This window comes from Dipodomys ordii, unplaced genomic scaffold (genome assembly GCF_000151885.1).
Source record: "Dipodomys ordii isolate 6190 unplaced genomic scaffold, Dord_2.0 Scaffold23, whole genome shotgun sequence".
NCBI lineage: Eukaryota > Metazoa > Chordata > Mammalia > Rodentia > Heteromyidae > Dipodomys > Dipodomys ordii.
In genome coordinates, this window is record NW_012267239.1 from 11,339,738 (window position 1) to 11,357,214 (window position 17,477).

The window sequence follows — 17,477 nt, forward strand, 5'->3', positions numbered from 1 at the left end:
GCGTGTGAGGAGTACCGTGAGGGTTTTCTCCTCCTGGCCCCTTTCTTACAAGGTGTAGCGTGCGGCCTGTGCCATGCCCACTGGGTTCCTAGGGGTCTCTCCGATACTAAGGGAGGTCCCCCTGGGCCTAGGCAGAGGGCTGGTTCTCGCAGTGTTTGTTAGTTTTAGAGCTGATTAAAGGGGCAGCACCGCAAGTCGCCAGTGCACCCCCCCTTTCCCCCCTCCCCCCCTCTGTCACCTCCCGGGGGCCGCCGTCCCCTGCAGTGAGGCCCCTTCCCCCCACAGCCACCAGAGGGCCCCCCGTGAACCTGCTGCATCCTGTAGCGTCCTGCGCCTGCTCACCATTCTCCTGGGGGCTCTTCATCTCACCCAAACGGCCAGAGACCTTCTTGGGCGCTAAAAGGCCCCACGAGTCTGCCTCCAGCCTGACCCCCAGCCATCTACGCCCTCCCTCCCTCTCCCGCGAATGCTGGTTGCTGGTTGTCTCGCTGCTTCTACGCTGTACCTCAGGGCCTTTGCACCTGCTGCTCTCACCGTTCTGAGGCTTTGTCGGATTGCGTGAGGCTGGCCCGAGGCAGCTGGCCACCCTGTTACCCCGTGTCGCTGGTCCTGTGCCCTGTGGGAGAGAGGACGGGGATCGCTGAGTGGCCCAGCCCCGGAACAACCGAACACATGACTTCACCATTTCCTGATCTTTCTCCCAGGAGCTCTCATCACCGCACCCCTTCCTGAGGAGTTCTCTGTGCTCTCTACCTCTGCCCAGAATGGCAGGCACGGGGGGGGGGGGCGGTACAGGTTTCCCCCGCCCCAGCCCCCAGCCTCAGACACCACAGCCAGCGCCTGGGGGTGAAGAGGGCAGAAGGGACTGAACAGAGCCCAGCCCCCACCACATTCCACCTGCCTAGCCATCAGCAGGAGGGCAGCACACACGGTTTCTAGAGGATTCTGTCTACAGTTGCTCCCACCCCCCCACAGGGTCCACCCAGCCGGGCTCTGAGAGTGTACCCACCACACACACACACACACACTGGTCATTTACCAGACCAAGGGTAGGGAGGCACAGCACGGGCCTTGCAGGCTATGTGAAGCCCATGAAATCACCTGCGCTTGCCGCCAGCAGCCCAGGCACATCTGCCCGGGTTGGTGACGCTGTGTGGGCCTTGAATGATATTGTAAATAACCAACTAGGCCCGGTGTTGTGGCTCACGCCTGTAATCCTGGCTATTCCGGAGGCTGAGAGCTGAGGATCGCAGGGAAGAGAAGTCCGTGAGACTTATTACCTCTGAGTAACCAGCACCAAAAAACGCCGGACATGGAGCTGCGGTTCAAATGGGAAGGCACCAGCCTTGAGCAGAAAAAGCTCTGTGATGGCACCAAGGCCTTGGGTTCAAGCCCCAGGACCAGTGCGTGCTCACGAGCATACGCACGCACAGTGTGTAGGACAGCCCCTGCTTTATGTAAACAGCTAAACATTTTATGTAAACCGCTTGTGCGCGCATGGCTTTGTGTATGGTGGGGGGAGGGGTTCTGGAGCCAATTCCCCACAGACACTGAGAAAAAAAGCATGTATTTGTCTTTGCCTGTCATCATACCACGCTGTGCACCCTTCTGCCATGGTGATGTGTCTTTGCCTTGGCTTTCTGCGATATTACTAGACATGCTCTGGCCTTGTTCTTTTTTATGACCGTATAGTATTCCATCGGGCGGGCGAACCAGCATTTACTTGCTTGGTCCTGTTTTGATGCACAAACAGAGCATCTCAATGGCTCATCAACCCTTTCGAATGCACCGTTTTTTTGTTTTTTGGGTTTTTTTTTTTTCGTGTGTGTCTTTGGTTTGTTTTTTGTTTTTATTTTTTAAGATGTCGAAAGAGAATGTAGCATGTCTCGGTAAATCAGCCGACAGAAGAGGCTCTTCTTTGGTCAGAGCCCAGAGTGCATCATTAAGTCCTTGGGCTTCCTTACTCCGGCTTTTATTAAATTATCCCAATTTGTCCTTTCAAATAGATGTCTTTTCTTAAGTAGTGATTTACCACAATTAAGGGCCTCCCCCCCCCAAATTAAATGAAATGAATTACGTCTCTCAGGTTGGGTGTCAGTGGAGCCGGCACCGGTCACAGTAATGGTCCAGATGCTATTAAAGGCAAAGGCAGGAAGCGCGGGCTGGGTTACGAGGGAAAAATTCATAGCTCCGCTGATACGCCATGATAAATAATTATGAGTTATTAATTTTAAATTACATCTTTAATGCGTTGCATGATTTTAATTCCCCCTACAGTATTAATATCGGACTGGCTTTGATTAATTTAACGCAGAACAGAAAGGTGACAATTAAGGAAGTGGGGTAGGAACTTGGAGGTGTTTATATCCATCTTCCCACGGCCCCCCTGTGGGGAACAAGGTCACCGCTCAGGGGAAGTGGGGGACTGTCTAGAGGAATGGGGGCGTAAGGTGAGGGGGACAGACGCCAGCCCTGCGCAGCGGGCGGGGTCTTGGGTGGACAAAGCGTGGAGAAGAAGGACGGGGAGTCCTTGCATGCCCGGGAAGCAGCCCCGATAAGACCCAGGATCTCATGGCCTCTGGGAAGGAGCTCCTGGGTTTCGGGGTGTCCTGCATGCTACAGGACAATGCTTTGACTCTAGCAGGGAAGAGGGGGTGATGTTTGATGTACGGGAAGCCGTGGGTGATTTTCCTTTACCCGCCGGACGGTGCTGGGTCGGCGCCCCGTGTGCGGACACTGTAGGTCGCACGCCAACCAGGCGGTGTGCTCTGTTCACCGGCTCACACGGAGGCCGCGTCCGGGCTGAGAAAGACAAAGCTGGGCCAATGGGCGGCGCTGGTGATGAGGAAAAAGCCAAACCCACCGTCTGGCTGGCACAGTCCAGGCGATGGAGGCTGGCGAAGATCGGTGACCGCCGGGCTGTCACGTCACGGCCACGCCCAGCCCTGAGAGCAGAGGACTCTGGATGGACGGCCAGAAGGAGCGGACGCTACCCAGGGCGCTGGCCACCCACACTCACGGGGAGGAGGTAACGGTCCCCCTGGCACGGAGGACCCAGCCCTGGGTGGGGTGAGGAGCAAATGAACAAGGTCACCTGGCCAGGAAATGCATGGAGAGGCGGTCTGTCCGGACGGCGGCTGCTCGGTGGTGGTCCCTACATGGACAGCAATGTCTTCTTGTGCCAATCACCCTGGCAGCCATGCTGGGGAATGTGATGGTCAGGGGGCGGGCATGGCTGGAGAAAAGAATAAAAAAAATGGATGGGGGACAAGATTGGGCCAAGTTGATCTTGAAGAAACTGTCTCAACAGAGCAGGAGGAGAGAGACACATGGAGGGAGGGGGTGCAGGGAGATCCCCCCACATTTCAGAGTCTTGGTGAGCAGAAACTATCATCTTACACACGTGGCCTTTCCGTTGTGTCTTTCTGACTTGGCCAGGGCAGCGCGTGGAGGGTGTATCAGCTACCCAGGCCACGGTAAGGCTTGGTAACAAACAGGCTCCCTGTGGAGGTAGACAGCACCCAGTGGCTTCCCCTTTTCTCCTGCCTGAGGTTGGCTGGCCTCGGAGGACTGGGGTTCCTGGGCTCTGCTCCCTGAGTCCTTGCTCCTCTAGCCAGTGAGCCCGCCCTCTCTGGGGTCCATCAGTGGTAAGGGACACCCTAGATCAAGGCCAGTAGCCCCAGATACCCGCAGATCTGTGTGCCTGTCACAGAGCCAGCCCGCACCAGGCCAGTCAGAGGGAGGAGAGTTGGGGAACCGTTTAGCCCATCCCCCACCATCACAGTCCCATACTTGGTGAGCAGACAACATTAGGAAGTAAAAGTCTCCTTCCTGCTGCTCTGGGTCTCTCAGACTGTGCCCAGGAGCACCCCCAGCCTGAGCTTTGAGGGGCAGCTGACCATCTGCCGTGGGGAGGGGTGGGGGTGGGTTCTGGTTAACTTCCCCTCGTAATCTCCAACTCTGCCAGAGTCTCAGCTCCTTCCCAGCTCCGTGCTCCCCTCGGAGGCTCCAGGGGGTGGGGGGGTCTCTTCAGCTGAGCCTCCGCCAGGGCTATGAATAGCTAAGCACCTGACCTGCATTTCAATATTCCCAGCCCTGCCCAGGCCTGGCCTGCTTGGACACCGGCCCCAGGAGGCTGCCTGTCCCTAGGGTGCCCACTCCTTCCCTGAATCCCCTCCCCACACACACACACAGCTCACAGCTCCAGCAGTGTTTGCTTATTCAAATCTTCCTCTCAACAAATATTTATTGAACACTCCACTTGGTACCAGGCCCCAGCCAGACCCAAGAGCATCTGGCCAGGCACCTACACCTTCTGGAAATTCCACGGCTGCTTCCCCCCCCTCCCTCCCTCCCTCCCTGCCCCTCTCCCTCTCTCCTTCTCTCTCTCTCTCCTCTCTCCCTCTCTCTCTCCTTTCTCTTTCTCTTTCTCTCTCTTTTCCTCTCTGCTACACGCACAATGACGTAGGCGATGTCCGGTTACCATGGTAATGAGATTCAGCTCCTGGCGGGTGATTGGCCGGTTTGTCATGGGGTCCTCCGCATCTAGGAAAGTTTTCTCGAAGCGGGGCCCGCGAGGAGTTCTGAGAAAGGGACTTCCCGTGAGGCTTTGGGTGACACTGACCAGGAACTGAGGGACTGGCCCGGGACGGGGCAGGAGGAGGGGAGGGGTGGGCAGGGAGGCCGGGCAGGGAAGGGCCGGCCGGTGGGTGCGGCCTCAGCCCAGCCCTGTGCGTGGGCCTGTGTTTAGAAGCCAGGGGGCAGCTGCTGTCCCCACCTGTCCTGCATGGTCGGCCACCTTGGGTGTGTGTGGAGGGAGGGGGCGGCCATGAGGGTAAATCGGCAGGAAGATTGACAGGGGGGCTACAGGGCAGTGACCTCTGGGAGGAGGCAGCTTGGGGCTCCACAGCACACAAGGCCGCCAGCCCCTCCCTGCCCAGAGCCTGCCACTTGGTCCATTCCCAGACAATCCCCTTGCGAGTGACAGCTGTCACTGAGCACCAGCGAGTAGAGTCACATCGCAGCCGTGACAGCAAAGCAACCCCGTTCCCCCTGCAGCTGCTGGCTGTGTGATACCGGGGAGGTTTCTCTGCCTCTCTGGATGCCCATCTTCTTTATGGCAAACGAAGCGAAAACCCAGCTCGCAGAGCTGTGGTGAGGATCCGGCTTTGGCCGGCACCTGATAATCACGGAACACTCCATCCTAAAGCCTGGGGAACCCCCCCCCCCGCTGCATGGATGAAGACTCCCCCCCCCGCATGGATGAAGACTCCCCCCCCCCGCATGGATGAAGACTCCCCCCCCCCCGCATGGATGAAGACTCTCCCTCCCGCTTCCCCAGGGCTTCTGGCGGTGTGCAACCAGCAGAGTTTCTTGTATGTGTGTCAGCACTGGAGGCTTAAACTTGGGGCCTGCACGCTGTCCCTGAGCTTTCTTTTTTTATTTTTGCACAAGGCTGGCACTCTACCTCTTGAGCCCCAGCGCCGCGAATGGCTTTTTGGCTGTTCATTGGAGAGAAGAGTCTCACAGACTTTCCTGCCTGGGCTGGCTTTGAACCTCGATCCTCAGATCTCGGCCTCCTGAGTAGCTGGGATGACAGGTGTGAGCCGTTTCTCCTGGCTGACCAATCCCTTTTGCAGACTGGACGCGAGGTCACCTGACGGGGCCCGGGCACAGAGCAGGCCTGGCCCCTCCCCCTCCCCTGCTCGTAGCTCCTGCCCTAGTGGTGGAAGTGGAGCTGGGGGGCCCAAGGCCTCTGGCCAGCAAGGACACAGGAGGGGCCAACGGACACGGCCCTGGCAGGGAGGGGACAAGAGAAGGCCGTGAGCTGGCCACGGCCAGCAGGCAGAGAGGGTGAGGTCGTCTGCTGGCGCAGGGCCTCAGGTGGCTGTGAGGTAGTGCCAGCCTCGCCCCGCACTTCAGAGGCGCTCGGCCTCCGGTAGGGACACGGAGCCCCGTTCTCCAGCTGGGAGCATGTCATGGACGCAGCCCCGCCGAGCCAAGGACTGCCGCCAAGGCCAGGGGGCGGCCTGACTTTAAAGGTCGCGTCTGCAAGCAGACAGACGTCCTGGGTGGGGAGAAGGGCCGAAGGTCGCTCTGCCGGCCCCACGGCCCCACCATAGGATCCCCTCCCCCTCCGCCCTTCCTGCAACCCGCCAGCCCAGCCACAGCCCAGCTGCGGGGTGGTGGGCCTACTACGTGCCAGCTGGCCTACTACGTGCCAACTCTGTGGGACCAAAGCAGGACAGCAGAGGAGGGGCCCTGGAGCAGAGCTGGGGTCCAGCTGCCAGAGAGCAAGCAGGTAAACTCACAGAATCTGGCTGGAGCTGGGGAAGGGAAAATAAGGCTCTTAAAGGTACAGGCACCCCTGAGCAGGGGGGTCTGCAAAGAGGGGAGGGCGGAAGCCATGCATTGGGACCACCGCGAAATGGTCATGTTCAGAGCAGCAGGCAAGACGCAAAGGCACGCTCAGAAATGGAATTATTAAGAGAGAACTCAGCCAGCGCCCGTGGCTCACACCTGTCACCCCAAGCTACTCAGGAGGCTGAGCTCTGAGGATCGCGGTTCAAAGCCAGCCCAGGCAAAAAAGTCTGTGAGATAACTCCGCTGGTCAAACAAAGGAGTTTTATCTCCTGTTAAAATGTCACCCAGTGCCCAAATCCACTGTCCTTGTCTCTACTGGATGACACAGGACTGGCATCTTTTTGTCTTTTTCTTTTCTTTTTGTCAGTGGTAGGGCTTGAACTCAGGGCCTGAGTTCACCCTATCACTTTGAACCACAGCGCCACTTTGGTTTTTCTGATGGTTCACTGGAGATCAGAGTCTCATGGACTTTCCTGCCCGGCTGGCTTCGACCTGCGATCCTCAGATCTCAGCCTCCTGAGTAGCTGGGATGACAGGTGTGAGCACCGGCACCCGGCTACATCCTCACATTTTCATGAGATTCATCTTTGTGAGGTTTCCTTGCTCCCCAGGGTGTCTCCGTGCGGAGACTGTGACCCTGACATTTTCCAGAGGGAGAGGATTCGGGCAAGGGCTCAGAGAAGCCAAGAACGTGCCCTGGGTCACACAGCTTCAAGTAGCAGAGTAGAGATTTGAGCCACAGCCTGGACCTCCTCCAAGATCCTCTCTGGGCCCAGGGGTGGGCCTGACTTCACGCCTGACCCTGGAGAGCTCCTTTGAATGGAGGGGGGGGTCACCAGCATGGCCTAGGAAGGACCCTCACTGCCCTCCAGTTGGGGTGGGGTGGGCTGGCAGGTCCAGGCAAACACTGCCACCGTAGGTGGCCTTCCGGCTGGGCTGCGTGGCTCTGGGCCGTGGCCACGGGCATGGTGGGCATGAATGAACGCTGGCAGGCCCTTGGCGGGGGGGGGAGGGGAGAGACCCCATCCCAGCTGCGAGCACATTTGCCATATTTACCGCCTCGCTCCATTTCCACGCAGGCGTGGGCGCTGTGACTGTTTGTCTAGGGACAGAAGGCGGCCCGGGGCCTAACACTCGTGCGCAGACAGCAGCAGGGGAGGGGTGGGGGGAGGCGGGGCTGAGTGTCTAAGACACACGGCACTCCAAGGATGAGCGGGACGTGGAGATCCTGGGTGCACACCTCCAGAGGAGGGAGGAAGACCACAGCCGCCAGGGTGGACCTTTCCCTGTACCCCACACACTGCGACTCATTCCACCCCGCAGCAGTCTGGACAGCAGCTGTGCAGCGGGGCCCCGGGTCACACACCACCGCGGGGTCAGGGGGGCTGGAAGAGCCGGGATTTGAATCCAGAGCTGCCTGGCTCACCGGAAGCAACCTGGACCAGTGAGGCTGGGTTTGCCCGGGTGGATTTCACCTCCGTGTGACCTTCAGCGACCTTCAGTGCCTCCTCATGGTTGTCTGTCAGTCTGCGGGGTCCACAAGGTCCAGTTTGGGCCGATGAACCCACAGAGCACAGTTGCTGGCCTGCAGTCAACACCACCCTGCTAGGATGCAGTAGCTGCTTAGGACGTGAGCCCACGGCTGGAGACAGCTATGAACAATGCCAGTTCAGATCACGTGTGGTGATCCCTTCCTGCTCAGACTCACAAGGCCTGCCGACCCCGGAGGGAGGGAACAATTTCTCCCCCCAGGCGACCTCTGCCCCCCCCCTGCCCTCTGGGCATGGCCAGCCCCACTTCACAGACCTGAAAACTGAGGCAGGCCAGGTGGGCTGACTGGCCGGCCTGCCCAGCGTCTGAGCCAGGACAGCGGCCAGCCCAGGTCTGCAGCCCAGGCCGTGTAGGGAGCAAGCACCAGGGAGGGGGGGGGGCGGCGCTGGCCCCAGTGGCCGGGTCACCTGACCCTCACAGACCAGGACGTGAAGGGCAGCGAGCCAAACCCCAGTCTCCCGCACGCACGCACAGCGACCGCAGCCTGGCCCAACTGCCCGGGCCCAGCATCACCATGGCAACCGCCAAGGGCCAGCTGGCCTCAGGTGAGAGGCCACCCTGACCCCGGCCCCGGCATCCTCCGTGCTGCTGCTGCTGTGCCCAGCCTGGTGCTGACACCGGGGTGGAGGCCCAGCCCCCTTCCCCCCCCCAGGCAGCCCCCACGCCCCAGGCAGCCCCCCCACACCCAGGTCCTCCTCCTGTCCATGGTGCCCGTCCTCGGTGTCTGGAGTCCTGGGCCAAGACGGAGGCCACGTTTGCCGGGCACCACGGCAGTCACAGCGCTGCGCCACCAATATTAATTATCCGCTAACGACTCTCCAGGCAGACATTAAGTCTCAGCGCTGGCAGCTGTTACCCAAACCTACCCACAGCATCTCGGGGTGCGAGGAGCCCGCCCCTGCGGCCGGAGGGGCAGACAGGCCCCGCCAGCCTGTGGGAGCAGGGGAGAGGCTGGGGCATTCCGGAAGGGAAGGGGAAATGGGGGTGGGGGAGGGCGGGGTGCCAGGGGGAGACTGGCAGAGAAGGTGATCGGAGGCTGTAGAGGCGTCCGGCCTCTGTCCCAGACGGGTCCCTTTGCATCTATGGAACGTCTGCAGTTGATGAAGTACTTCAATACCTAGGGGCTCCAGGCTCCCCGGATCTGGCTAGAAACGCACCCCGAATGCCCTGGGTTGTGAGTGATTGCTACACAGCTCAGGGCACACAGAGCCCAACAGAAGTGAGGGAGAGGCACCATTCGCTGAATGACCCGGCCCAGGTGCAGTGGGCGGGGCTGGACACACCCCTTTCTCTAGCCAATGCCCGCTCAGCACCAGCTGCCCAGCCAATCGCAGGCTAGGGACAGCCACGGTGGTCCCGCACCAAACCTGGGGGTGGCTGGTGTCCCTCCTGGTCCCCAGCGGCACTCCGGGCTCTCCTTCCATCCCCACACTCAGCCTTGGAGGACTGCCACCTTCATCTGCACGTTTCTGCTTGGGGAAACTGAGGCTTCAAAGGGAGAAATGACTCTGAGAACTCAAAGGCACCCTGGAGACAAGGGCTTACCCTTGACCCCCTGGGATCTCCCCGAAACAGACCCTCCTGGGGAGACTGCTGGAAGGCCCTAGCCTGAGACCTTGTTGGGTTTATTCTTACTCTTTTTCATAGCTACGTAGTAGTCACTCAAACACATTTGTTAGCTGCTGTCCTGTGGCAAACCAGTTGGGTGAGTTCTGCTTTGGCCACAGATATTTTACTGCAGGCCTTGGGTTCTGGCCAGGTGTGTCCACATGTGGAAATGCTCAAGCTTGTTTAGCTTCTGTTGAGACAGAGAGAAAAGGCAGAAAGAGAGAGGGAGAGAGAGAGAGAGAGAGAAGGGGGCATCTGGGCAAATGTTTTGTCCCACAGTATCCTGTTCAAATACAATAAACCTGCACAGCTTTCACTGTTTTTATTTCTGTGTCTTTTGTGGGGGTTTTGTTTGTTTTGTCTGTCGTGGGGCTTGAACTCAGGGCCTGGGAGCTGTCCCTGAACTCTTCTGCTCAAGGCTAACGCTCTACCACTTTAAGCCACAGCTCCACTTCTGGTTTTCTGGTGGTTCATTGGAGATCAGAGATTCATGGACTTTCTTGCTCTGGCTGACTTTGAACTGCAATCCTCAGATCTCAGCCTCCTGAGTAGCTAGGCTGACAGGCGTGAGGCACCAGCGCCTGGTTCCTGTATTGTTTTTGCTTTATGACCCAGGTGTACTGTAACTACATCCTCATTCTGTTTCCTTTTTTTAAATAAATAGTAATGGGTTCTGATCTTTAAAGAAGAGTTGGAGAACCTTTTCAGTACATAACAAATGATTATTATTGGACACAAAGCCTGAAATAGGACTCTGTGGGCAGAATCCAGACCTCGGTTTGGTTTTTTCTGTTGGTAGTGGTGGTTTTGGGGGGTGTTTTTGCCCCCTTTTGGAGTGTCTTTTTAAACAAGATGATCTCACAGTGAAGCAGAGGACTGTCTGAGATCACTTTAAATTTCCAGTATCTTCCAGCAACCTAAAATCCTAGCCGCAGGGCATGTAGAATTCAGGGCAACACTTCACCAGAATGTCCTGTCCTGCACCCTCTCTCTGAAGGAGAGGCTGCCAGCCCGCGGCCGCCAAACAATCACACCGGTTTTTTTTCTCTCTCTTTGGAAAAGAAGAAAATGACATCTTTCTTATCTCCACACCCTTCACAAAAGCCAGAAACATTAGAGAACCAGGCTGCCCGGCCCTGGATCCTCTCTGTGTCTGGAGAAGGCCAAGCCTCAAGCCCAACGGGTAGAAGGATCTCGAAATGGTGAGGTGAGGTTGTGTGCACGACCCTCACCTGATTACCACGACTCTCAGGAGTACCGACTGCCCAGAATCCAGCCTGGCCTAGAACAGAACACTGACTATATTCGCTGGCGTGAGAACCTCAGACATTTCTCCTCTCGGTGCCTCAGTTTCCCAAATATGCACAGTGAGGTTTGCCCTAGGGCCCCTTGTACAAATCTTTATTTCTTCTCCCTTCCTCCTCCCACCCCCCGTTTTTAAAGCCAGGACCTTGTTCTGGCCTCCAACCCTCTATCATCCTGTGTCTGCCTCCAAAGTGCCGGGATTACAAGCATAGCTACTGCGCCCAGCTGTTAAAGGACCAGATCTCATCCCCCCCCCCAAGGCATAGCACACAGTAGGTCTTCCACGCACGGCAGTGGTGTGAGCCCTCCGGGCCAGCCCTCCTCAAAGATGTCCCCAGTGGCCGGCCACCAGGCTGCCCGCATCCCCCCGCACCCACAGAGTGTCTGGGAGGCCATGCGTAGTTAGTTAACCGAATAAATGAAGGAGGCAGGTCTACGCCGATATAAATCTCCGGAAGAGAACATTTAGACAGTCCACAGTCGAGCCGACAGCATTGAAACTACCAGGCTGCCTCCCCGGCCCGGTTCTCATTACCGAGTTTTGAAAGCTCAGGGCTTAATTGGGCTTGGCCACGGCATGGATTAGAGGTGCTCTAAGCCGGCCCCTTGGTTCGGCAGGTCACTGCGCCACCGCAGCCAGGGGAAGCGGGCACGGAGGGATGAGCGGATGATAGCGACCTCCATCTTACCCCCCCCCAAGGGTCATTGTCTGTACAATGAGCACAACGATGCAATCGGTGCTGGGCTCCTTCCCCGCCTCCCTGCTCCCGCAAGTTCAAAGCTAACCCCTTCCTCTTGGGTCCACAACCCCCTGAAGAATCTGAGCTCCCACCATTCTCCTGTTCCCCCACTCAGGCCTCCTCTCAGTTAAGTCTGGTCTCCGCAGGGCCTTTGCTCGGCCCCAGTGTTTGTCTGTCCAAGGCCTGCGCTTCCGTTTCTGTTTCCTCCACTTTGCCACCAGTAGATTTGGTTCTTGACTTTCTGCCCCTCTAGGAAGAAACGCAAACCCGTGACTCCCCCCCCCCCCCCCCCCCCGCCCAGGGAACCCCCCCCCCCACGGAGAAGCAAGATGTGGTCACAACCGTGACTGTGGCTGTAGCGATGGTGATTGTCTCTGGCGGGGGGGGGGGACCCCCTAGGGGGCTCAGCCCCTCCACATCTTGGTGGAAATAACCGGAGGAAATTTTCTCGTTTCGATGTGGACGTTGTCATCATTTGGATTCTCCTTGTCCACAGGCCTGAACAAATCCCTTTTTCTCTTTAAGTCTCCCTGCTGTTCTGTGTGAAGAGTCCAATCCACATGGGGAAACTGAGGCATGGGAGACCCCCCCCCAAATTGTCACTCAACAAACTTTCCGGTCCAATGAAGCCCCGTTGGCAGTGGCAGGCGGGCCCAGACCCACCAGCCCAGCTCAGGACCGGCCCTGTCCCTGCTGGGGGTGCGGGGGCCACCACAGAGACCCGGGGGCCCTGGGGCTCGCTGTCACCCCCACCCGCACCCCAAGCTGCTTAACTGCTCTGTTCACCACTCAGGGCCAGGATTTCAGGCACTTCCTCTTTTTGTCTAACTCGCTTTTCTTCTGGGAGCTGAGGTTCAGGTCTTCCTGCCCCTTGGATGGGGGTTCTGTATCACATGCACCCCTAAACCCTCCTGGCCGCACCCAGTCGACGTGCATTGGTGGCGTCTGGATTCGCTCCATGCAGGGCACAATGATTTGCTTAGACAGTCTCTCTCTTCCTCTCACGGCTGTGAAATCTCTCTCTCTTCTTCTTCTCTTTCTCTCTCTCTCTCTCTCAGAACAGATTAATCAGAAATTAAGGCTGGGGAATCAAGGTGAGCAGGTGGGGGAGTCTCAGGTGGAAGAGGCGGGGGAGGGGGGAAGGAGGGGCTGGGGGGTCTGGAGAAGGAAGGAGGGGAAGAGAAGGGAAAGGGGGGAGAGATTCAGAGAGGGGCAAGCCTAGGGGGAGGAGGAAGAGGAGGAGAAGGAGGAGGAAGAGGAGAGGGAAGGGAAAGAGGAGGAAGAAACAGGAGGGGAAGACAGAGGAAGAAAGGAGGGGAGAGAATGAGACAGAGAGAGGACCATGGAGACAGACAGACAGACAGAGCAGAGGGAAGAAAGGCAGAGGACAAACCGGGGAAGGGAAATAAAACCTAGAGAGCTTTAAAAAGTAAGCAAATAAACCAAAACCCAGAAAGGGGCAGAGAAAGAAGGCCAAGGGGAGAGAAAATCTTGAAAAAGACGATGTGCCTGTGGAGACGGGGGGGGGGGAGGGGCCCACCTGGGGGGGCTAGCTGCCCCCCCCTCCCAGTGGCCAGGCTCCCAACCCCAGTCCAGTCCAGCCTCTGTGTCTTCCTGGGGGACATAAATATATATATGTAGAACATTTCTCTCTCTCTCTCTCTCTCTCACACACACACACACACACACGCACGCACAGGGGCCGGGAGATAAGCAGGCAGGAGCGGAGGTTAGAGCAGGCTGCTTGGTCCCTTGTAAGACCAAGGCCGAGGTTATCTAAATAGAGGAGAGGAGAGTGGAGCCAGCCCGCGCCGCTCCCCACAGGGCCGTTAATGGCACAAAGAAGGAGGCCAGGAGGGGCGAAGATGAGTTATAATGATTATTTGATTATCTTAGACTTTAACAAACCCAGCCCGTGCGTCTGGGTGTGAAAAATTAGCTGTTCTCACAGCGGCAAATTTCACAGGCCTCCGAGCTATCTGTCTTATTCTGCGGAGAGGAGGCGGAGCGGGAGGCTGGGGCTTGGGGTGGGGGGATGACACGGATGCCCCGGCTCCTCTTGCTGTGACCCTGAAGCCAGGTCCTCCAGATAAGGAAAATCACCCAACCATTCAGGGTCAGTTCAAAGAATGTTCTGGATCCACAGCCTAGAATGTAGAAGACGTGTCTCAATGAAATACCTGTCTCTCTCTATAGTAGTTCTTTTTGCCTTATTTACTTTTCAGTTAGGGTCCTGTGGTGATTGTCGGTTGTTGTTTTTTAAAGCCTGGGCTCAAATCATGATCCTCCTACCTACAGCCTCCCACAGACATGCTCAGCTTTTTGTTTTCCCCCATTGGCATGGGGTCTTGATAAATTTTTTTTTTGTTGGCCTTCGCTGCAGTCCTCCTAATCTCTGCCTCCTGAGTAAACTGGGATTACAGGTATGAGTCACCATACCCAACTTTTACCCCGTCTCTTCTCTTGTCCTTACAAAGACACCACAGAGGCAGACACCGTTACTCCCCCCTCCCCCACGCCCCCCCATCCCCCATGGCAGGTGCAGAAAGTCCGATGGGTGCCCAGAAGGTCTGGCGCTCAGCCGCCATGGGGAAGGGAAGCCCTCATGTGTCCCAGAGTCACCACAGGTCACAGAGACCCAAGGAGGGGACCCAGGGGTCACAGGGACTTTACCCTCCATCCAGACACAGCCCTTGTCGGTGAAGCTGGGAGGAAAGCCCGGAGGGCTTCCTGGAGGCAGCCGCTCCCCGACCTCAGATCAGGAAGAGTTGTAAGCAGGACATTGTAAGAAGGGGATGTGGGTGGGCCCCGGGCGGGTCTCGGCCCCTCAGGCCCCTTCCATGTGGAGACATTGGCACTCAGTTCTGCCGCATCCAGAGTGAGTAACTGCCCCCCCCCCCCGTCTATCAGCACACACACACACACACACACACACACACACACACACCCCGAGCTGGCATACAGCCAGCATGGGCCTAGCCTGGCCTCCCCTCCTTCTCCCCCTCCCCACCCCCCAGCACCCCGGTGTTATAGGAAACCTGGAGGAATGGAGGGCCCTCACTCCAGCCCTCTGAGCCTCTAAGAGTGGAGGGTCACAGAGCCTCTGTCTGCTTTCATTTCGCCATGTCGCTCAGGCTGGCCTGGGGCTCTGGCTCCTCCTGCCCCGGCCTCCCCGCGCTGGGATTGCAGGCATGTGCCACCACACTGGGCTAAGGAAGAAACTAGCTTTTAATCTGAGCAGCACGGAGCTGCCTCTCTCCCACTTTGCCGGCCTGCAGCGGCCAAGGCGGTGCGGGCCGAGGTCCCGGGGCCGGGGGTGGTCTTAGAGAGAGCTAGCGGCGCTGGGAGAGGACCCCTCACCCCTTGCCCACGGTCCGATTCCCTGAGGCTGCCTCTGGTGTCTGGGACGGGGTCTCCATCCCTGCGACCCGATGCCTTCCTCCCCTATCCCCAGGCCAGAGCCCTGGGCCAGCCTCTCCTTCCCACCTAGAGCAGGGACGCTATGGGCCCGTCCCGCCCCCTTCCCATCCTCATGACTGAGGGACAAAGCAGCCTCTGTCCTGCAGGGCAGCGCGTCCTCTCCCCCCCACCGGGCCCACCCCTCCCTCCCTTCCTGTCCTCAGCACCCGCCCTGTCCCCCCCCCCATCTCTTCTTTCTCCTTTATTTTATCTCAACTTGCCACAAATCTGTTTTCGGACAAAGCTATTATCTGTGGCAGGGCTGCGGGCGCGGGCCGGCGGGTAGACAATCACCGGTTAATAGAGTGTCTGCGGCTATTGTGGAGCGCGAACCTGCCGATCCATCACCCGCCATGACACCGAGCGCGGGCCGCCAGAAAGCCCCGGGCCTCTCTCGAATCGCCACGATGCCCTCGTGTGGGGCAGGGATCCAGGGGGCCAGGCCCCCCAGCTTGCTGCTGCGGTCTTCCAAGACACGGACAGAATTCCCTCCTGGAAACCCCACACGCACTTTTATTGTTGCGCCGGTCCTGGGGCTTGAACTCAGGGCCTGAGCACTGTCTCTGAGCTTCCCCCCGCCCCCGCGCCCCCAAGACTGGTGCACTTGAGCCACGGCTCCACTTCTGGTTTGTTGGTAGTTAATTGAAGATACTAGTCTCACAGATTTTTTTTTTTCCTGCCCAGGGTTGGCCTCAAACTGTGATCCTCAGATCTCAGCCTCCTGAGTAGCTGGGATGACAGGTGTGAGCCACCAGCAACTGGCTTCTTTAAAAACTTTCTAGAGCAGTCGTTCACCCATCAGTGATTGGCAGGGGGGAAGACGCAGAGAGACAAGCGGCCCAGCATGAGAGCATTTTTCCTTGGTGCCTACTGTGTGCCAGACCAACTAGGTGCTCCCGTTCTTACATGGCTCAGAGTTGCGTCGCTACAGGAAGGAGCCGCTACCCAGGCAGAGAAATCCAAGAGACAGTGTGCCAGCCTTGAGTGAGGAAACCAAGAGACAGCACAAGGCCCTGAGTTCAAGACTCAGTACTGGCACACAGAAGAAAGGAAGGGGAAAAGAAGGGAGGAAGGAAGGGAGGGAGGGAAGGAAGGAAGGAAGGAAGGAAGGAAGGAAGGAAGGAAGGAAGGAAGGAAGGAAGGAAGGAAGGAAGGATCCGTATGCGTTCAGTATTAAGTCTCAGTACTGGTTCCCTGCGTTTGTTTTCCTTCTCTGTTCCAGCCGGAGGCTGCGAGCTCAGTCCTGGAAGGCTGAGGGGGGGCAGCGACCCTCATCTCCGGCCCCCGTACATGTGCATGCACCTGCTGCTGCCAGCGCCGTGGCCGTGGCTTTGGCGGTCAGTGTTTAGTGAGCACCTACTGTATGCCAGCCTCTGCAGCTGCCCACCGTGCTGGCTCCATCCTCACGTCCCCCACGGGGCGGGGCTGAGGGGAGGGGACAACCGCCAGGAGGTGCAGACAGCCTCGGGGCCAGCAGGGGGCACCAGTGAGGCTGCCCAGGACCAGAAGAGGCAGACCCAGGGGGAAGGACTCTTGCACACCTGTCTGTGTGTGTGTGTGTGTGTGTGTGCATATGGGCACATTAGAAGAAAGGATGGGGTTGACTCCGTGGCTCAGTGGTAGAGCGCTTGCCTTGCATGCATCAGGCCCTGGGTTCGATTCCTCAGCACCCCATGAGCAGAAAAAGCCAGAAGTGGCGCTGTGGCTCAAGTGGTAGAGCACCAGCCTTGAGCTGAAGAGCTGAGGGACAGCGCACAGGCCCAGAGTTCAGGCCCCAGGATGGACAAAAAAAAAGCAAGCAAGAAAGATGGCAGGGCCCCTCTAGGCTGTTTAGTTCCCTAAAAACCAAACCAAACCAAACCACAACCCTGCTCCTCACCACAAGCCGGGACATCTAGGAGCAAAGGCAGGCTCTTTATGCTTTTATCTTTCTTTCTTTTTTTTAAAACCCACGAGTTGTTGCAACTTGGGGGTAGGGGGTGAGGGACACACACAAAGGAGCCCCGCTTCCCTCCCCCTCCCGCTTCCCCGAGCCCCCGTGGGCCTCCGATGTGTGCATGAACACACAAGGTGAACGCGGATGAATGGCTGATTTCCCAGCGGCATTGGCTTCTTCTTGTTGGAAAGTTGAGAACAAAATGACTGGCCACGCATTGAACGGGCTTACACCGCTCTCCATATGGAAATCAAGATAATCCAGGCCCAGCTTTGTGTCTCTGCTCGGGCAGGGGACCCCAAGGAGGAGGGAGAGGGCTGGGGGGAGGGGGAGAGGCAAGGCGAGGTGGGGAAGGAGGGAGGGAGGGAGGGCCAGGGCTCCAAAGAGCCAGGCCAGGCCCCTTCAGAACACTCTGTTGCTGCTGCCCAGCCCGGGACTTGAGGGAGATTTTGGTCAAACACTTAAGGAGAATAGATTACCACCACCAGCACCACTACCACCCCCCCACAGCCCCC